This window comes from Balaenoptera physalus (genome assembly GCF_965194825.1).
Source record: "Balaenoptera physalus genome assembly, chromosome: 7".
Classification (NCBI taxonomy): domain Eukaryota; kingdom Metazoa; phylum Chordata; class Mammalia; order Artiodactyla; family Balaenopteridae; genus Balaenoptera; species Balaenoptera physalus.
In genome coordinates this window covers 51,501,876-51,522,129 of record NC_138886.1, presented here as the reverse complement: position 1 = coordinate 51,522,129, position 20,254 = coordinate 51,501,876, and the positions used below count along the sequence as shown (strand labels likewise).

Here is a 20,254-nt window from a genome sequence, read left to right as displayed (position 1 = left end):
AAAAGCTCAGAAATTTCACTTGTGAAAGAAAAATACCAGGGAATATTTACTAGGCCCTAATAAGTTTTAGTTTTGCCAAAAGGCCCCATCTCCTCCCTTCTCTTGACAGTACCACCTGCCTTTAATTGACTGCCAAGACCATATTAATTCAGACAATTAAACAAAAGACAATGACCAGTAAGATAGCAGTAACACATGGAAAATCAAGAAATAAAAGTCCGGAGAGTAAGAAGAGTCATTTCTTGATTAAAATACAGATCTAGACCCTTGAAAAACCATGAGTGGAAAGTTACCAAATTGTGGGTACAGTTCTGCAGCTCATAAAAGATTCATCAGTCCTGTACAAAAATTAGATGTTGTTTTCCATATCTAGGCAGATTTCTGAAGCATAACATTTTCAAAATAAACCCTGAAATACAGATTTAATCAATTCTGAAAGCTGTTTCTGAATCAGCATACAGGCCATTAAACTTCTCTGAATTAAATACAGTTTTCCACTATGGTAGATTATGTTTCGATTACTTGCCGCCCTCCCCATAAGAGGATTTTACCTCATATACCATGTGACTTATAGAGTCTCCAGATGGAAGTATTAATTATTCTTTCCTACCCTTTCGTTAGTAGGCTTAGCCATGTGACTTGCTTCAACAAACTGGATGTGAGTGGAAGTATCATATAAGCAGAAGCAGTAATAGACATGAATGGATTGGTCATTTCCTTTCTTACCCCCACGAGATTCTGTCCCAGACTGGGTGGCTCATTCAGCCTGGATCTAGAGCAAAGAAGACCCTTGGAGCAGAGCCATAGCTGTCATGGAATGTGAACAAAAAATTAAAATATGTTGTTTTAATCCATTGAGCATCATCTAGTCTAAGCTGAGAAATGAAGCCAATGTTTTGTTTCAAAAAATGTTTCAATGCTCAATGGAATAATTAATACCCAGAGCAGCCTAATAAAGGTGGATGAATGTGTAGGTCTTAGTGCCAGTGAATTTTCATGCTAACCATCTGCATAAGAATATAATAAACTGAAAATAACATCTGCCTTTTTCTAATTAAAGTTTTTACTTTTATAAATACGTCCTTTAGGGAGAAGGGGAAAATTTAAGTTACTTGTTTGACTGACCTTTAGAAGACCTTGTTGAGAACAACAGTAGGTTCAAAGAAGATAAGGTTCAACAGCTCACCCTTCCACTGGCATGTAATTAATTAGTCTCTAACTGATGTGAGGATAAAACAAGAAACAAGGTTACAAATTTAACTGGCATAACAGTCTCCTAGCAAAACAAGGAAATGTAACTGCCTGAGATTTTACAGGATGTATAAATCATTCTTTTAAAAGTCTAAGTTAGGTTCATTTTCAACTTTTAGTATTAGTCCCTGCCTGGAAATCTTAACTCACCAGATATAAGATCTGATGACGCAAATAGTCTTTCAAATGATCAAGTAGAACAGAACTTGATGAAAATTATTAGATCTCTCAGATTTTTTTCTAGAAGCCAAAGAAAAACAATGCCCAAAGTTAATACTCCTCTCATAGCTACTCTGATAAAAAATATACATGAATTCACTTAAAAACTTACTTTCTGAAGGAAAAATATTCAACACCACCTCTTGCAAATTTGCTTGGCAAGCTAAAAGTCCAGAGAAACTCAGAACACTTACTAAGACTAAGCTGACAGGTTGTCATATCCAGAGGCTGTGGTAAGAGTCTGTTTAATTAGGAGGGAACAGTGAAAAAAAAGGCAGAGTGAGAAGGTGCCCAAGGAAAGATCAAGAGCAATTCTAAAAATCTCCACTCAGGCATACACTAAGTCAAGGTTTATAGACAATCCACAGCTTATCCAAGGGACTAGGAGAGAGATAGTGCTATACTCTGCCTTCAAAAGTCCTAAATCTGGGGGCCCACGGTTCCCTCCTCTAGGGTTAGCAAACCCATAATAGATAATCAGAAAAGCTGTCTGCATTGCTACGTTCAAATCAAGTTAGGAAAAATATTTGATACAAAGCTACACCCAGAAGGTGTACATCAGCATGCATTTGGGAAATTATTCCATAATTGCAAAATAGTACAAGGTAACAACAGCTCCTTCTGCAAGACTAGTTTGTGGTTGAGAAGGCTCAACAAGAAATTAGGGCCAAGCTGCTGGGGTGTCCTGTTTGGAGGCAGACCATGACAGTCTGATTTGGTTGGGCGGGAAGAAAGAATTTCCTGGGGACTCTTTTCCCTGCTCCAAATAGTGGTTTGAAAAGATGGAGGAAGCAGACATTCAGCAGGAGAACATGTGGTAGGATGGCAACCATTTTCTTCCCACATACATTTATTTCCCTTTTTAGAAAAATCCACCCATCCTTAGCCTTGGCTGCTCTGTGTTTTCTATTTGATCCCAGACTCTCTGACCACAGCTCACTGGAACAACACAATGGTTCCCATTCTAAGAGGGAAAAAGGAGGCATAGGCTAAGCCGATCAGCAGGGAATGAGAGAGGGCTAGAAAGAGTTAACCGTATGGTATAAAAAACTTAGGCTTGAAATGGGAGGTCATGATAAGCAAGAACTGTGCTTCCATTTTCTACCACGTGTGAGCTGAAACAGAGAAAGGTGGTCTGTAGAGAAACACCAAAGAATGGTGCAAATGCTAGAGACAAGATACCATGAGTGTCCAAAAGAAACCGTAACTTCCAGCCCTAACTCCCCAGTGCCCAGGAAGACTGGCTGGGCTACCATGCCCTTGGGTTTCCACTGGATTCCTTCCTTCCAACAAATCCTTAATGGGTTGGTTGTTGTTCATTTGTATTTGTTTTGGTCAAATTTCTTATTGTTTTGTTTTGTTTTTTAGGTCCAACCACAGACCAATTAAATTACTCTCTGGGGTTGGGGCCCAGGCAGAAGTTTTTTTTTTTTTTTTTTTAAATCAGTCATCAATTTTATACACATCAGTGTATACATGTCAATCCCAATCGCCCAATTCAGCACAAATTTCTTATTGTTGATGTTAGTTTAAGCCAGTTGAAATGCGCTTCTCTTTTATGCAGCCAATAAGCCTTATTAGTTTGTTTTAATTTGGGGTTTATTTATTTTTAAATGCTTGATCTTAATAAACTTTTTAAATTAAAGAAAAACACACATACAGTAAAGTACATAAATCTTAAATATCAAGATGAATCTTTTTTTTTTTTTTTACAAATGAACATAGCCAAGTCATCAGCACCTAGATCAAAGATAGAGAACATCATCAAGGCCCCAGAAGTGCCCCCAAGCCCCTTCCTAGTAAATACATCCCTGTGCCACTTCTGCCCTATTCTGACTTTTGTCACCATCAAGTATTTTTACCTCTTTTTGAGTTTCATATAAATGAAATCATACAATATGTACACTTATTTCTGAATTCTTTTACTCAATATAATATCTATGAGATTCATCACGTTCTGTGTACCAGTAGTTTGTTTTTACTGCTGTGTAGTATTTCATTGCATAATCATACCACAATTCATTTACTCAATCATAGATATTTGGATTGTTTCTATTATGTTTCTATTATTCCATTATAGAAATGCAAATGCTTGTAAATGTTTCTGGTGCGCATATGCATTCATTCCTGTTGGGTATACATATCTAGGAGTATAATTACTGAATCATAGGATGTAAGTTCGTTAAGTTTTATGGATAAGTACAAAGAGCTTTCCAAAGTAGTTAAACCAGTTTACACATCTATCAGCAGTGTATGAGAGTTTGAGCTTTTCTATATCTCCATTTGGTTATCAGGATTTTTTTTTTTTAATATTAGTCATTTGGGTGGGTATATATTGGTATTTTATAATAGTTTTAATTTGCATTTTCCTGATGACTGATGATACTGAATGCCCTTTTGCTCATTTTAAAAATTATTTTTTGTTTTTCTTACTGATTTGTAGCTGTTCTTTACATATTCTGGACAAGTTTCTTGTTGGATATATGTTATGACAAATATCTTCTACTTTGTGACTTGCCTTTCTTTGCACTCTTAATTTGTACTGTTGAATGGAAGTTCTTAATTTTAATGAACATGAGAACAGACAAAATAGTACATGTTGCTGTGAGAAATAGATCCAACTCTCTGGGTCTACAAAGACACTGATTTAAGAAAAGTTGACCAGTTAACTGAATGGGACCCAGCCTTTGCATAGGCCCTGTACTATAAATACAGTGATATTATCCTCACTTGCCCCAAAACTTCAGCTACAAGGAATCACCAACGCACCGGGTAGTATGCCCACAGTTTATCAAGGGTATTTACATATCATACCCTGGAAACATTGTTATAAATGGTGAATGGTTTGCACCACCAGCCCTTAAAAGTCCCACAGCATGCTTCCAGCATAGCTCAGCACAATCAACGGTCCAGAGTATTTCCCAGAAGAGATGTTCAGAGCACAAACTTATGGTACCAAGAACATTTCTCTCCCCATCCCAGTACCCCCTAAGAAAAATATCCCAACCTCAACAGCTCCAGAGTTACCAGGAATCCTATTATCCTCAATAGCCTGTGAAAGTTTTCCTTAGCCTGGGGCAGCAGAAGGAGCAACAGGCTTCTCCAACGATCAGATTTCAAGGAAGCTTGGGTAGGGCTCACATATCTATTACCTCACTGATCCTTGCAGCTCCTCTGTGTGGTACCTCTCATCAACCCCATGTTATAAGCAGAGAGAGGTTATTCTGCTCAGGCAAAACTGTGGAAGAGCATGCAGAGAAGGGAGAAGAGCGGTGGCACTACATGGAGTTGGGGTTTCCTACTGGACCCAGGTCCCTGAGTCTGCCTCTGCCCTCTTACTTGCTCCCAGAGTTCTTCTTTGATCTACTGTGTGCCACCTGGGATCACAGCCCTTTCTCTGCTTCTCCGGCCATAAGCAAACAAGATAGCTCTTTTGAGATTTTTTTGTGCCAGGGAGATTTACAGTCAGGAAATACTATATCCTAAATGTTCCTTCCTTTATCTTACCTCTCTTCTCCCTCTTCTCTCTCCCTCCCTCCCCCCTACACCAAGACACACTTAAACACCATGGCATGATTATATTACTCTTCCTTTTCAGACACACAGAGGCAAAAACCAAAACAAAAACAAAAACAAAAACAAACAAACAAAAGCAAAAAACATGCCTGGCAGGAAGCAGTAGACCTGAGACCCTACAGCCCAAGCTCCTAACCACTGCCCTTACTGAATCAAGTCCCTTCAATGTAACCCATCCAAAAATAAAGGTTAAGAAATGGGGAAGAGATGGGAAAGGAAAAACTGCCCTGGGTCATTGAGGGTCAAGTAGAGAAAAGGAGATGCTCAGAATGATACAGTTTCCGTGAATTCAGCACCCACAGCCCTACCTGGGACCTAGGCTAAAATACAGACATTGACGTGTGAAGAACAGCTTGAAGTCAGGACTCAAATGAGGTCAACTTGTAAGCAGGTTATTTGGTCAACTTGGATGTGATGCCAGAGGTTCACAACACCTTTTCTTTGAAAGAGGAAGTTCCCAAGAAAATGATTAATAAACTAGATAAACTTCAAGCCCTTAAGCAGTATTTCCTCCTTTTACCGGCAAAGGTGAAAAGAGCAGGAAAGTGACAGTTTTTTCCCATTGTACTAAAGGTACTTTACTGAATCTTTCTGGGCTGGCTAAGAGTCCTCAAGGACTTCTTACTCATTCTTGACTTCAACAGGTGAACCACTGGCACACCGTTCCCAACAACAGGCAGAAATGAGTCCAGACATAGCAGCCCTCTATTTTTGAGTGAGAGATACTCTGGTTCTCTAGAAGGTGTGAAAAAGCTATATGAGCACAAGGGATTTCACCAAAGGAAAACCAAGTCCTTCCAGTTAGCTTTTCCTGGTTTCCAAAGAGTAGCCTTTTGTTTCCTGACGTTGGTTATAATAAACAAATGAAAGAAACAGTTCTCTTTCTCTATTAAACTAAAATTGATTAAAACTCTCCTGGAAAACAAAAAGAGTCTACTGAATGTGGGGAGGATAACTTATAGTACTCTCAGGCCTCTAAGTTCATACATACAGAAGAAGGTGTGTGTGGAGAAAAGTGCTAAGAATCAACACCTGACTCTCATACATACCTGGCAGCTGGGGTCAAATCTTGTTAGGACTAATCTCTTTACAACCAAAATGTTTAAACTTCAACTGATGGAAGCATGAAATTCCTGATCGCCTGCAGGATAGGTTACCATTCTGTGGGCACCTAAACCACTATAAAAACTGATGAACTGATACCCTCATGCAGATCTGGCAGCCTTAGTATGCCGCTGATGAAAGTATACACATTCATTCAACAAATACTGCTGAATGCCTACAAAGTGTAACTTAGTCACTCCCCTCCCACTTGGCCACTCCACAAAAAGCCCCCTGTGTTCCTCAAGGCAGTGTCTCCACACTGTGTCCCCCTCCCACATGGCTGTCATTCTCAACATGATGAACGATTCTCAGACCCCAGTCGACAGCTGCAACTGCTCCCCTTTCCAACCTCCCCCAAATAAAAACATATCAGAACACAAGTAAGTTCACATGACGTCATCAGAGAACTAACCTTGAATTCTCTCAACATTAAAAAAAAAAATTAAACAATATACACAAACTTTCATCACAGTGAACTATTTGAGTTGCTTCTCCCAAGTGTGACTGAAACCCTGCCAGGGCTGAGAAACTCTGAGTTGTAGTAAGTAAACCTCAATCATTTCTCTCCCAGCCTCCTCTCCTTGATAGGGATTCAGCCAACTCTCCTCCCACTCCTGAGTCATAATTCTAAAGGAGAGCAAAGGGTGATGTTTCTGAAGACAGAGAAGTCTTATTCTGCCCTCAAGGTCAGAAGCCTGGATTCTCCAAATACACTTCAGGTTATGCCTCACAGGATTTAAGCTGCCAAGAAACCAAACAGTAGCCACAAATACCTTAGAAGTATTTAAGACCAATAGTGTCTATCCCTTGGTCAGTAATACCCCTAGTAATATTTAAGGGAAGACAGAACATACTCACTGAGGAAGTACAGAGCCAGGTTGCATTCTTAAAGAGGCATACAATCCTTAAGAAGAAACAATTGAGAAGATAAAATAGGTGCCCTAAAGAGAAGAGGAAGGATGAATTTCAAAAGGCCAACAGAAAATAAATCAAAATAAACTCAAGCCCACCAAATCATATGTTAAGTTTCATCGAAACTACTTATTTCATTTTTCTAAGAAATGGCAAAAACTTTCAGCATGGACACTGAAGCTTCACAATATCCAACTTATCCCTGTGTGGACAACCCCTGTTTTTCCTTTAAAAAATTATGCACCAAGGGACTTCTCTGGTGGTCCAGTGGTAAGGAATCCGCCTTACAATGCAGGGGACGTGGGTTCAATCCCTGGTCAGGGAACTAAGATCCCACATGCAGCAGGGCAACTAAGCCTGCATGCCACAACTACTGAGCTCGCGTACCTCAACTAGAGCCCACATACCGCAAACTACAGAGCCCATGCGCCCTGGAGCCCGCCCCACAACTAGAGAAGAGAAAACCCGCATGCCGCTACAGAGAAGCCCGTGCGCTGCAATGAAAGATCCTGCATGCCTCAACGAAGATCCCACGTGCTGCAGCTAAGACCCGACGCAGCCAAAAATAAATTAAATAAATAAATATATATATAAAAAATAAATCTTTAAAAAAAATTACGCACCAAGAATTCAACTCTTCTTTTACATTTTCATGTGGAAATCTAATTCCTGGCCAACTACAGAGCATGACCCATGCAAATTCCCCTATAAAAATTTCACAGTGAATAGCAAAAATCAATAGATTGATTTAACAAATGAGAAAAGTTGAAAGAGTAAGACAGCATGAGCAAAATTTCAGTCTTTAAATATACTGAATACTTTAATTCTCAGAACCAGTAGAGTTTATTCACAAATTTCCACTCTTTAAACTTTTATTAGTAGTAAATCTCTTGAGATGCGTCTCTCACCAATTAAAAGAAAAAAACTCACAAGAAATGAATTATACAGCATGGAAAAACAGAAAAGCTAGACTAGTTAAGAAACTGATATAAAGTCTCAATGAATTCTTTAACTGGCCTACCTTTCCTGTCTCACTGTGCTATAAAACAAAAAGAATACGAGCTCTCTTTGAGATGCTCATCTTCATTAGTCATCTGGGGAATTCAACAACACACATTTACTCTCATGGCTAAAATAAGACAACAGACACTAACAAGCATTGACAAGAATGTAGAGCAACTAGAACTCACATACCACTGTTGAAAACATAAATTAATAAAACCATTCTGGCAGTCTCTACTACAGGTGACCTGTGTGGCCCAGCAATTCCACTCCTAGATACTTATCCAACAGAAATGTATACATAGGTTCATGAGAAAACATGCACAAAATTGTTTATAACAACACTGTTCATTATTGGTCCAAAACTGGAAACAACCCAATGTACATCTCCAGTAGGATGGATAAACAGTAGTATAGTCACACGATGGAATACAATAAGCAATGAAAATGAACAACCCATAGCCACATAAGACAACAGATCAATCTTACAAATAGGACATGGAGTGAGGGAAGCCAGACACAAGAAAGTACACACTCTGCGATTCTATAAAGTTCAAAAATCTGACAAAAGTAATCAGTGATATTAGAAGGATATCCTTTGGGCTACAGTAGTGACTGGAATGTGATATAATACAAAGATGATCAGCTTGGGTCTATGGTTCTATTTTGGGGAAGGGAGATGAGGGAGTATTTCATAGAAAAGTGAGTCATAACATCACATAATAGGGACAATTCCAGCCCCTAAAAAGGGTTACTCTTAAACAGGTCTTTTTATAGGAAAGAGCAGTTCTGTTAAGAATAATACAAAAGATGGGCTTCCCTGGTGGCGCAGTGGTTGAGAATCTGCCTGCCAATGCAGGGGACACGGGTTCGAGCCCTGGTCCGGGAGGATCCCACATGCCGTGGAGCAGCTGGGCCCGTGAGCCACGATTGCTGAGCCTGCGCGTCTGGAGCCTGTGCTCCGCAATAGGAGAGGCCGCGATAGTGAGAGGCCCGCGCACCGCGATGAAGAGTGGCCCCCGCTTGCCGCAACTGGAGAAAGCCCTCGCACAGAAACGAAGACCCAACAGAGCCAAAAATAAATAAATAAATAAATTTTTAAAAAAAGAATAATACAAAAGAGAAGGAGAAGGGAAGAGGAAGGGAGAGGAGGGAAAGGAGGAAGGATGAATAAATTCAGGCTTGATTTCTACCTAATTATTTTTTCATATTTTCCCCAAGGTCAAAGGGTGAACAAGTCGGAATTACCAACAGAAATCTGAACAAATGTAGCCAAAAATGTAATGCAAATATCAACAAATTTACATTCTTGCCTCTAATCAAGCCAAAAATTAGATAAAATAAATATTAAAAGGAGTTTTAACTGCAATATGCAATAACTGTAAACCAACAAGAATAGAGGTTCTTCTTGTGTGCTTCTCAGGGGATTAGATAATTATAAAAATGTATTAGTATGTCTCCTGAGACTTAAACTATGCCCCATTGGTCAATTCCATTAACTAAATGATTTTTTTTTTTTTTTTTTTTTGGCGGTGCCGAGTGTCTTGCAGGATCTTAGTTCCCTGACCAGGGATTGAACCCGGGCCCCAGCAGTGAAAGTGCCAAGTCCTACCACTGGACCACCAGGGAGTTCCCTAAATGAATTCTTTTAAAAAGGAAAAAAACCACCCTAAAACAGAGCTAGAGGGTTCCTGAAATATATAACTCTCTCCAATTAACTGATCGCTTCTGTAACAAAAGAAACATAAGGATACTCATTTCTGACAGGTTTTCCTGGTGTATACATCCATACACAAATATCCAGCTCAACAGTATATCTGTTTTAAGCTTCTTCATCAATGAGAATATCATTTGCTTCCAGCATTCATATTTCAAATGCAAAGCTGAAGAAAGGAAAAGGCAAACGAGTACCTGAGTTTAGAAGCCAAAGAGAGAAAATAAAAACTGCTGGATTATGTCACCTGCTCTGCTCACGAAGAGTACATGCTCAAGGCAATTCACACGCCTAGTGGCTGGAGTGTTTTAGCAAGAGCCTCATTGTCAGATGTCCCCCATTCAAGACAGTTCTGTTATTCTCCTTCACTGCCCCTCCCAAACACACACACACAAACACTCCAACAAACGTGAGCGTTCCACCTGCCACGGCCTTGTCAAGTGTGGAACACATTATTTAAAATTATAAAGGTAGGGACTTCCCTGATGGCGCAGTGGATAAGAATCCGCCTGCCAATGCAGGGGACATGGGTTCGAGCCCTGGTCCTGGAAGATCCCACATGCCGTGGAGCAACGAAGCCCGTGCACCACAGCTACTGAGCCTGCACTCTAGAGCCCATGAGCCACAACTAATGAGCCCGGGGGCTGCAACTACTGTAGCCTGTGCGCCTGGAGCCCGTGCTCCGCAACAAGAGAAGCTACCGCAATGAGAAGCCTGCACACTGCAACGAAGAGTAGCCCCCGCTCGCCGCAACTAGAGAAAGCCGGCGCGCAGCAACGAAGACCCAACACAGCCAAATAAATAATTAATTTTTTAAAAAATTACAAAGGTAACTGAAAAAAGAGAACTAAAATTAATAAAATAAAAATAATAGGATATCTAATAAATATTGGGAGGCAAAGAGGAGAGGAAGAAAAGAGAAGTGGGACGTAATACAAATTCCAGTTCTTCCTTAGCAGGAAGTTAAGAGCTATTGTCAAATTTGTGAAACAAGTGTAGACTGTGGCAGGTTTAAAAAGAAGGCTGCACATTCTTTGACACTCTTCCCATCAAGTGGCCAGTCTATGTCCCCTCCCCTTGAGTCTGAGCAGGCTTTGTGACTGACCCAATCAACAGAGCTCGGTGAAAGGGAAGTTAGGTAACTTCTGAGGCTGGGTCATAAAAGGCCAAGAAGCTTCCAACTGGTTCACTTGAGGCACTCATAGCTCAAGTTAATTGTATGTGTCCTCTTGGAGGGTGTTTTGGGATGAGATTAGCATTTTAATTGGTAAACTCTGGGTAAAGCAGATTGCTCTCCATAACATGTGGCCCTCATCCAATCAGTTGAAGGCCTGAATAGGGCAAAAAGATTGGCCTCCCGGAGCAAGGGGGAATTCTCCAGCAGACTGCCTTTAGTCTTCATCTGTAACACCAGCTCTCCTGGGTGTCCAGTCTGCTGGCCCACGCTGCAGGTTTTGGAATCACTGACTTCCACAGTCGTGTGAGCCAATTCCTTATGATAAATCTTTCTATAAACATATATACATCCTACTCTTCTGTTTCTCTACAGACCCTGATTAATACCTGCGGGAAGGTGATGGCCATGTAAGCAGTGCAGTTACCTGGGGCCACCATGTTGAAGCTGCCATGTGTAGGCACTCTAGTCAACAGTTAATGCTGAGCCCAGTCTGCCAGCCATCCCTGCCAAGGCACATGGCATGGAAGCAAAGCCTTCCTGGACCCTCCAGACCAGCCCATTCACCAGGTGTATGCAGTAGAGAGACAGTCAACACCACAAGGAGAAGCAGCCAAGCCCTGCCTGAATCCTTGACCCACAGGACACATAATACCATGAAACAGTTGTTTAAGCCACTAAATTTTAAGTTAATTTGTTCAATGATAACCACCAAAAGTACTAAAAACAGACATAGTTGAGCTGGGATCAGAAAAGAGTAATGGGTTTTAGCTTTCATTTTAAACCCTTCTTTGTTATTTTCATTATTCTTACTATGTACAAATATTACTATAGAAATTTAAACAATTATAAATTAAAGAAACAACAGCAAACATGTTTAGCACTTACTGTGTACCAGGCAATCTTCAACGTGCTCTCTATGTGTTTTAACTCATTTAATCCTCATAATAACCCTGTCAGGGGAGTGCTTTTTATTATCCCCTTTTTATAGATGGGAAGTTGAGACACAGAGGGGTTCAGTAACTATATGAAAGGTCACACAGCAAGCAGCAGCACCTAGATTCAAACTAGCCAGTCTGGATTCAGAGCTACAACATTTCCACAGAGATCACCAGGCTGGTTCATAATCACGAGCCACTGGATGAAGGGCACAATCTCAAACTGCCATTCACCTGGGTCTCTAAGCATGTGACTGACTGACAATGCTATCATGTGTCAAGCACTGCTGGACTTCCTTGCTCCTTCAAAAGCCATGGCCTAAACTGCAATGCCTTTTACTCTAATCCCCACCTGAACACATTCTTCAAGGCCCAATCTCCCTAAACATCAACCAGATCTCTCCACTCGGTGTTAATTTCCCCTACATTTCCAATGAGCCATTTATATCAGGTATTTCCATCCTTCTGCCTCCTATCCAATTCTGTATCCTTACATCTCCCCATCTGCTATGAACCATATGAGGGTCTTAGTCTCTGAATTCCCCCACCAGGGCCTTGCATAAAATAGAAATGTCATTATTATTTATTAAAGTTCATTGATATTGGTTTGTTCTAAATGAAAGGTGGTGGAGCAGCCTTCACCTTAGAGGAATTTTCACTGAATTTTATTTGAAAGGAAAGAGGCAGGAGAGGAGTTAAGCACCATTCTACTCCTGACTATATCCCCTATACAAATGTGTAATGTGTATCAAGCCATGTAGTAGAATGTTCACAGTCACACTATTCCCCACAGACAAAATTCGGAAACTACTCAAATGCCCATCAACCCTAGAATGGATAAACTGTGGCACAGTCACACAATGAAACATTGGACAGCAATGATAATGGCCGAAATACAGCCACATGCAACAACACGGCTAAATATCACAAACATAATTTTGACTAAAGGAAGCCAGATACCCAAACCAAAACGAAAACAAAACAAAACCCCCCACAAAAACATACTGTATGATCCCATGTGTATACAGACCATGAAGACAGGCAAAACTAACCTATAATTGGGACAGTGGTCGCCTCTGGGGAGACAGGGTGACTGGAAAAAGCCAAGGCAATGCTCTGTTTCTTGATCTCAGTGCTGGTTATAAGTTTATGCTCACTTTGTGAAAATTCATCAAATTGTACACTTAAGATTTATATGTATGTTAATAGTTCAACTTTAAAATTACTTTTTAAAAAAAGATGCATAAGCCAAGCCACCCATGCAACAGGCATAAAATATCCTGTAACGTTTGAAACCAACTTGACTTCAACTGATTGGAGGGCAGAAGAGAAGTGCGGTGGTTGTTGTGTAATTTGGATAGCTTCAGCTCTGCTCACTAAAACGTGATTTTCAGAGCATGCACAAATAGTCCAACAAAATGCTTAAGGGTCTGAAATTTCTCACTGAGATTCCCCTTTGCTGCTTCTGAATCTGCTCACCCTTCTCCATTTTAACAGACCTCAGCTCCCACAAGTACTCCCCTTTCAGCCTTTCTCCAACTCCTTTCCCCAGTTTCTTGAATTTCCTCCAACTAGACCCTTTCTCATCCTCCTCCTCCACCTCAGACCAAGGGTTAATGCATGAGCACAGTAGCTCATAGGGCTATTTGAGAGCAGGTGCTGATACTCATGAAATGAACCCAAGTCTTGAATGTATCCATTCTAGTGGCCATTTATCTGTGGTTTCTTTCTTGGGGGGGGGGGGTGGATACTTTAAAACAAAACTAACACCTCCCCCCAAAACACACACACATACACAAAACAAAACTCACATTTGCTGAGGCAGAACCTCAACTGGAGTGATTTGTGGACTTGGCAAATCTAAAGTGCTGAAAGTATCCCCAAAGCACTGGCATGCCCTACCTACAGGGATAAAATGCATTCCTAACTTGTGTAGTTTTTATTATTAATTAACTTATTTATTTATTGGCTGCGTTGGGTCTTCGTTGCTGCGTGTGGGCTTTCTCTAGTTGCGGCGAGTGGGGGCTTCTCATCGCCGTGGCTTCTCTTGTTGCGGAGCACGGGCTCTAGGCGTGCGGGCTTCAGTAGTTGCAGCATGTGGGATCAGTAGCTGTCACTCGCGGGCTCTAGAGCGCAGGCTCAGTAGTTGTAGCTCACGGGCTTAGTTGCTCCGTGGCATGTGGGATCTTCCTGGACCAGGGCTCAAACCCGTGTGCCCTGCATTGGCAGGCGGATTCTTAACCACTGCGCCACCAGGGAAGTCCCTAACTTGTGTATTTTTAAAGGAGGCAATTATTCCTCTACTGGCAGCTTCTCCTCCATCCTTAGACACTGTAATCTCACCAGAGGACAGCCCATTCTTAATTTTTCTTCCACTGCTTCAGCAGCAGCACCTTTCCCCAAATCTACTAACTGAAAAAGGGCCGAAGTTAATAATCTCTCAGTTTTCTCATTCAATTTCTATCTTGGGAAAGCTTCACCTTATAATGAGGGAGTGAGAGGCTGGGGGAAGGGGAAATGGGGAATAACTGCTTAATGGGCACGAGGTTACTTTTGGGGGTGATGAAAATGTTCTGGAATTAGACAGTAGGGACGACTGCACAACTTTGTGAATATACTAAAACAAAGCAAAAACACCACCGAATTATACTCTTTAAATGGGTAAATTTATGGAACGTTTATTATATCTCAACTTTTAAAATCAATAACATGTGGGAGTGCCCAACTTTTTTGTAGAGAAAGCTGGATGAAAGAAGCAACTAGCAGATGGACAGCTAAGTACCACCTAAAAAGCAAGGTGAATAAACTCATGAATTAAAAACGAGGAAACTGGCCCTGATTTCCATCCAGCTCAGAGGTGGATGGGATGAAGCTGGGGCAAGAAAGTGCACAATTATAGATCTGGATGATTAACCTTCCTTGTTAGTCTCAGGGCTCCCGTCTTGATATAGTGTTTCATTAATTCGACGAACCTCCGTAGAGACGATGTGCAGAGAGCGGGCGCTGGGGGACGCCATAGATTGTTTTTAACGCTAACTCGCCAAAGCCCTCGTCAAGTCACCCCGGCGCAGCACAAGTTCTTGCTGACTTGCAGGACCCACCGCGAAGAGCTGCCTCTGAAAGTTCCCCGGGGACCCAGGCGGAGAAGAATGGTCAAGAGGAGGAGGCTGCCGTGCGCATGGAAGGGGCTTGGAAGAGGGGGGGCGTTGAGGGAACAAGTCTGCTTAAGGGCGCTTGCACCCTGCCTCGACACGACCACCAGAAGCCCACGCTGTCCCGGCAGGGTTCGACCGGCCCCGGAGGCCCAGAGCTCCCGCACTCCTCCCCCACCTTCCGGCCCCTTCAACCCTGGCTGGAGCCATCTCGGAGTCGGCTGAGGGCGACCCGAGGCCACCTGCCGCTCCGCGACCGAGGAAGAAAAGGGGTCGACCGCCACTCCCTCCTGCGGAGCGGAGCCGAAAACTTCCAGGGGAGACGCCTCGGAGAGTTCTCTCAGCCTACCCGGGCTAATAAAGGACCCGGGGACACCCAAGGGCCGTGCGTCCCGGCCTGGGAGGCGCCCGCACCCTCCCGCCTCTCGGCCCGGCCCGGACTTTCCCGCTGCCCCAGAGCCGCACGCGCCGCGCTCCCCTTCCAAACCCTCGAGCCCCGCCGCCGCAGCGCGCAGGGACGGCGGACCGCGGGGCCGCAGCAACCTCTCGGACCCCGTCCCTAGGCCCGTCCTAAGGCCGCCGGGGTAACCGGGCGAGCGGGAGCCCGCGGGGGCTGCCCTCCGCCACCGGCGCGCGCCAAGCTGGCCTGGCTGAGCGCGGAGACCGGCCCGGGGCAGGAGTCGGAGCCCCGCGCCCCCGCGCTGACCCGCACGGGAAAGGGGGCGCAGCGCAGCCCGCAGCGCCACTCACCTCCAGTAGGTCCTCTCAACCTGCGGCACCCAGCCAGCCCCTCTCAGCCTCGCCCGCGGCTCTCGGACCTCGGAGGAGGGGGCGGGGCGGGGCGGAGCGGGGGGGGGGGGAGGGCGGAGCCAGCCCCAGCTCGCAAGCGCCAGAATTAAACCCCGAAACGTACTGCAACCACCTGGGCCCCGCTGCAACCGCAAAGGCGAGGAAGTCGGAGACCCACAAGCCTCCGACTCCGGCTGGGAAACGACTGTGGCTGCGTCCCGGAGCGGGACGGAGGCACAGCTCAGGCCTGCGAAACCCCAGGCGGCTCCCGAGACTTCAAGGAACCCCGACTCTCGGCGGCACTCTCTTTGTACCCCGGAGCCGGCCGGCGGGCTGACTCCAGTGCGCCTGCGCGCCGCTCCAACTCCACCAGGCCCACGAGGCACCTTGGCGCACCTCTGCCGCCTCACCCAGGCCCACTGGCTTCGGCACCGCGAGAAGCAAGCAGAGCGGCTCCCTCCGCCCCGGCACGCTCCTGCTGCCGACGCGTGTTTACTTTCTTTCCCCGAGGGAAGGAAAAAAAATCCATCTCCAGTGAGACTTGCGTCAGATCCATTCTATCATCTCTGGCCCAGAGGAGTACCTGGACGCGGGAGGCTGGCACGGTTAACACCCCCGCCTAGCACCATTTACTGCCCCCTCCCTCCACTAAGAAATTGCTCAGTAGGTGTCGGTTTGTTTCCTGGCCCCTGGTGAGAGCGGGACTCTGGAGCATGCAGGGATCTGGTTTCCTGCAGGTGCCTGAGCGGGACAGTCTGTGGACCGGCCTTGTGTCCTCCGTGCGTTCGCGCCGGCTCGGATGCAGGACGGAGTCCTCAGTGGAAAGGAGAGAATGCGTGTCCAGAAGGGTGCAGGTGTTCGGGGGACCCCAAAGAAGACGCAGTGCCTGCCTGGGGAGCTTAGAACCGAGCTAGGAAGTCAGACACTCGATTCAGAGCAACCTAAGTGGGTGCAAGTGAGGCTGTGACTTGAGGCTTCTTTCAAATTGAAGGTGGTTTGAATAAACAGGACGGGAGAACCGACAAGTATGACCAAGACAAGGAACACTAATGCCAGCTCTCCAATCACTGATTTTCTTAAGCGCGGGGAGCAGGGAGCGGGGAAGGGGCTCGCCTCCTGAGCTCTCCAGCAGAGCACACACCCAGAGGGGCTTTAGGCAGTCACGGTGTTTTTGCAAGGTTACAGTGAAGAGTCACCAAACCTCACAAGATGCTAGCCTCTGGGGAGAAGAGGCTGTGAAATCCCTACATGTTCACAGCAAAGCACACCTGCAAAATCCTGAAAATGATGGCCCCTGTCTGTGAAGAAGATAAGCAAAGGGAAGCTCACAGATACATAGGGGCAGGAAATCTCACTTTTTGCCTCATTCCTTTGCCAGCTCACAGGGTGACAGTAAACAAACTCTTTCCTCCTTCTTGGCCTCAGTTTCTTCATCTGTAGAATAGGCTATATGGATTCAATGGATCTTCTTTAAAATCCCTCCTCCCCCAAATGTCTATGATTCTATGAAAAGAATACTCATTCCCAAGGGGGCTCCTGCATACACAAAGTGCCCTCCATCCTTTATTTCTCCTTCCTTACATTTAGTCAGTACACATTTATTTTGTAGGTCCTCAAAAGGAGACAAACCTAATCAAAAGTGTGGCAGATTCTGAATTTTTAGTGGATTTATATTTGAAATTTTACTTCATTTTTAGTCATTTTCCTACTGAGATACAATTCACATAGCATAAATTTACTCTTAAAGTGTATAATTTAGTGATTTTGAATATATTTTCAGTTATGCAACCATCACCACTATCTAATTCCAGAACACTTTCATCATTCCGATAAGAAACCCCATACTCATTAACAGTCACTCCCCAGCACACCTCCCCCCCCACCTTAGCCCCAGACAACCACTAATCTACTTTCTGTCTCTATGAATTTGCCTATTCTGGACATTTCATATAAATAGAAACATGTAACATATAGCTTTTGGGTTTGGCTTCTTAAGCTTAACATTTATTTGCAGGGTTCATCCATGTTGTAGTGTGTATCAGTACTTAATTCCTTTTTATAGCTGAATTAATATTCCACTGTATGGATAAGACCACATTTCGTTGATCCATTCATACATTGATGGGCATTTTGGATTGTTTCCACTTCTTGGCTCTTAAGAATAATGCTGCTAAGACATTCATGTACAAGTGTTTGTGTAAACATATCTGTTCATTTCTCTTGGGTGTATGTCTAGGAGTAGAATTTCTTGGGTATACAGTAACTCTATGATTACCTTTTTGAGGAACTCATACACTTTTCCAAAGTGGCTGTAATATTTTACATTCCCATCATAAGGGTTCTCATTTCTCCAAATCCTTGCTGACTGTTGTTACTGTCATCTCATATATAGATAGTAAGTGGTAGCTCATGGTTTTAATTTGCATTTCCCTAATGGCTAATAATGTTGAGCATCTTTTCATATCCTTACCGGCCATTTGTATATCTTCTTTGGAGAAATGTCTATTCAAATAATTTGCCCATTTTAAAATTGGGTTATGTGTCTTTTTATTGTTGGTCTTTATAAGAGACCTTTACTTATATCTGATAAGTGATACTAGTCCTTTATGTGGTATATATTTGTAAATATTTTCTCCCATTATGTGGCTTGTCTTTTTCACTTTCTTGATAGGGTCCTTTGAAGCACATATGTTTTTCATTTGATAGTCATCTATATATATATATTTTTTTTAAATTTATTTTTGGCTGCGTCAGGTCTTAGTTGCGGCACATGGCATCTTTCATTGTGGTGTGAGGGCTCTTCGTTACTGCACTCGGGCTTCTCTCTAGTTGTGGTGCGCGGGCTCCAGAGCACACAGGCTCAGTAGTTGCGGCGCTCGGGCTTAGTTCCCTGCCCCCCCACCACCCCACCACCCCACCCCCCGCATGTGGGATCTTAGTTCCCCGACCAGGGATCGAACCCACATCCCCTACACTGGAAGGCAGATTCTTAACCACTGGACCACCAGGGAAGTCCCTATAGTCATATATTTTTATAAAATAACATCAGCTAACACATAAGTAACACTTAACAGTTTTCTAGACTATAAAAGTGATGCACGACCATTATAAGAAAAAGATTTTGGAAAAATATAAAAAAGAATAAAGAAAAATAGCAATTGCTTATGGCTCCATCACCTAGATATAGCCACTGTTCAGATTACAGCAAATTTCCTTCAGGCACTTTTTCACACACATTATTTATTTGATATCACCCCCAATGATATCATGCGGCCCAGCGCTCTACACCTGTGGTCATATCGAGGACTGTCTTACTGGCAGCAGCCCCATGTTCAGAACCTTTTCCTCTCCCTCCTTTCCCATCAAAACCAATTTGTCCTGTGCCCATTCCCTCAGGATTCAGTTAAGGTAATCTAGTATATTAATAATGAACATGACCATAAGTTATACACACTTTGCAATTAAAGAGTATCTGCACTGGTATATTCTATCAGACCATTTGCATTGCAGCCCTTCATGTAATGCAATTAGTCATCTGTCATATACTAGGAATTGTGTGCAAACACCAGCAGCCAACTCTTTAACCTCCCTGAGCCTCAAGCGCCTTGTCTGTAAAATGGAAGGAATACCTACTGTGCCTGCTTCATCAAGTTACAGTAAGGATCAAACCTCACAGAGTGAGTTGGACGAGAATGGGCCTTGGATATACTGCAGGTAAGAACCTGGCACCTTGAGAGTGTCCCATACACTCAGGCCCAATAAGGTACATGGCAGCAAGGAGAGAAATCAGGAGAGAGCAAGGAAGACACAGGCAGGACGTCACCAAAGTTGTACCAGACCTTTGGGACAGGTAAAATTGGGGCAGGCCCTGGAAGTAGTTTCCTTCCTAATACTCTTCTACTCTTCTTCATCTCCTCCAACCCCCCACCTTTTTGTTTGTTTGTTTGTTTGCAATGGATGTATACCATAGTTATCATTGAGATTTTAAGTTTTGTCATTCTCAAATCTTTTACAGAGATGTGAGGGAAGGGGTTTTAGCTGTCTTCAAGCCAGATTGTTAAAGGGAAGTCAAAGTGGCAAGAATGTGTATGTGTGTGTGTAAGAGAGAGAGAGTGTGGGCGCAAACCTGAGCACAGCACAGGGGAGTCTCCCTCAAAGGGAAGGTGAACTGGGGGGCAGGGGGATTGTGCAGTTGAGACAGCTGGATCCACCACCTGCAGATCCTTTTCCAGTGCCAACCTTGGAAGTTTATTAAGGGAAGCCGTGTGTTCCCTCACCCTTGCCCAAGGTCTTACTGCCGCTAAGGAATCTTCTTTTTAAGGAACATTTATTAATATTACAAAATGCTAGTCTATGACTCACAGTCTGGAAGACTTACCTTCTGCCAATGGCTCTGTGGTTTCCTCTTCCAAAAGAGAGCTTC

The 20,254-nt window shown here is 43.5% G+C and overlaps 1 protein-coding gene across 8 annotated transcripts in view; it reads right to left on the bottom strand.

Annotated features, from left to right (window-relative positions):
• Window positions 1–16,293, bottom strand: part of KANK1 (KN motif and ankyrin repeat domains 1) — a 193,263-nt gene extending 176,970 nt beyond the window's left edge. For 4 of the 8 annotated variants that reach the window (XM_082470845.1, XM_082470840.1, XM_082470847.1 and 1 more), the window contains exon 1: window positions 15,793–16,276. The gene's annotated coding sequence lies outside the window, so the exon portion shown is untranslated. Of the gene's footprint in view, window positions 1–15,792 lie in introns of all 8 variants that reach the window. The other 4 variants (XM_082470841.1, XM_082470852.1, XM_082470851.1 and 1 more) reach the window with 4 other exon arrangements.
• Window positions 16,294–20,254: the final 3,961 nt, after the last annotated feature.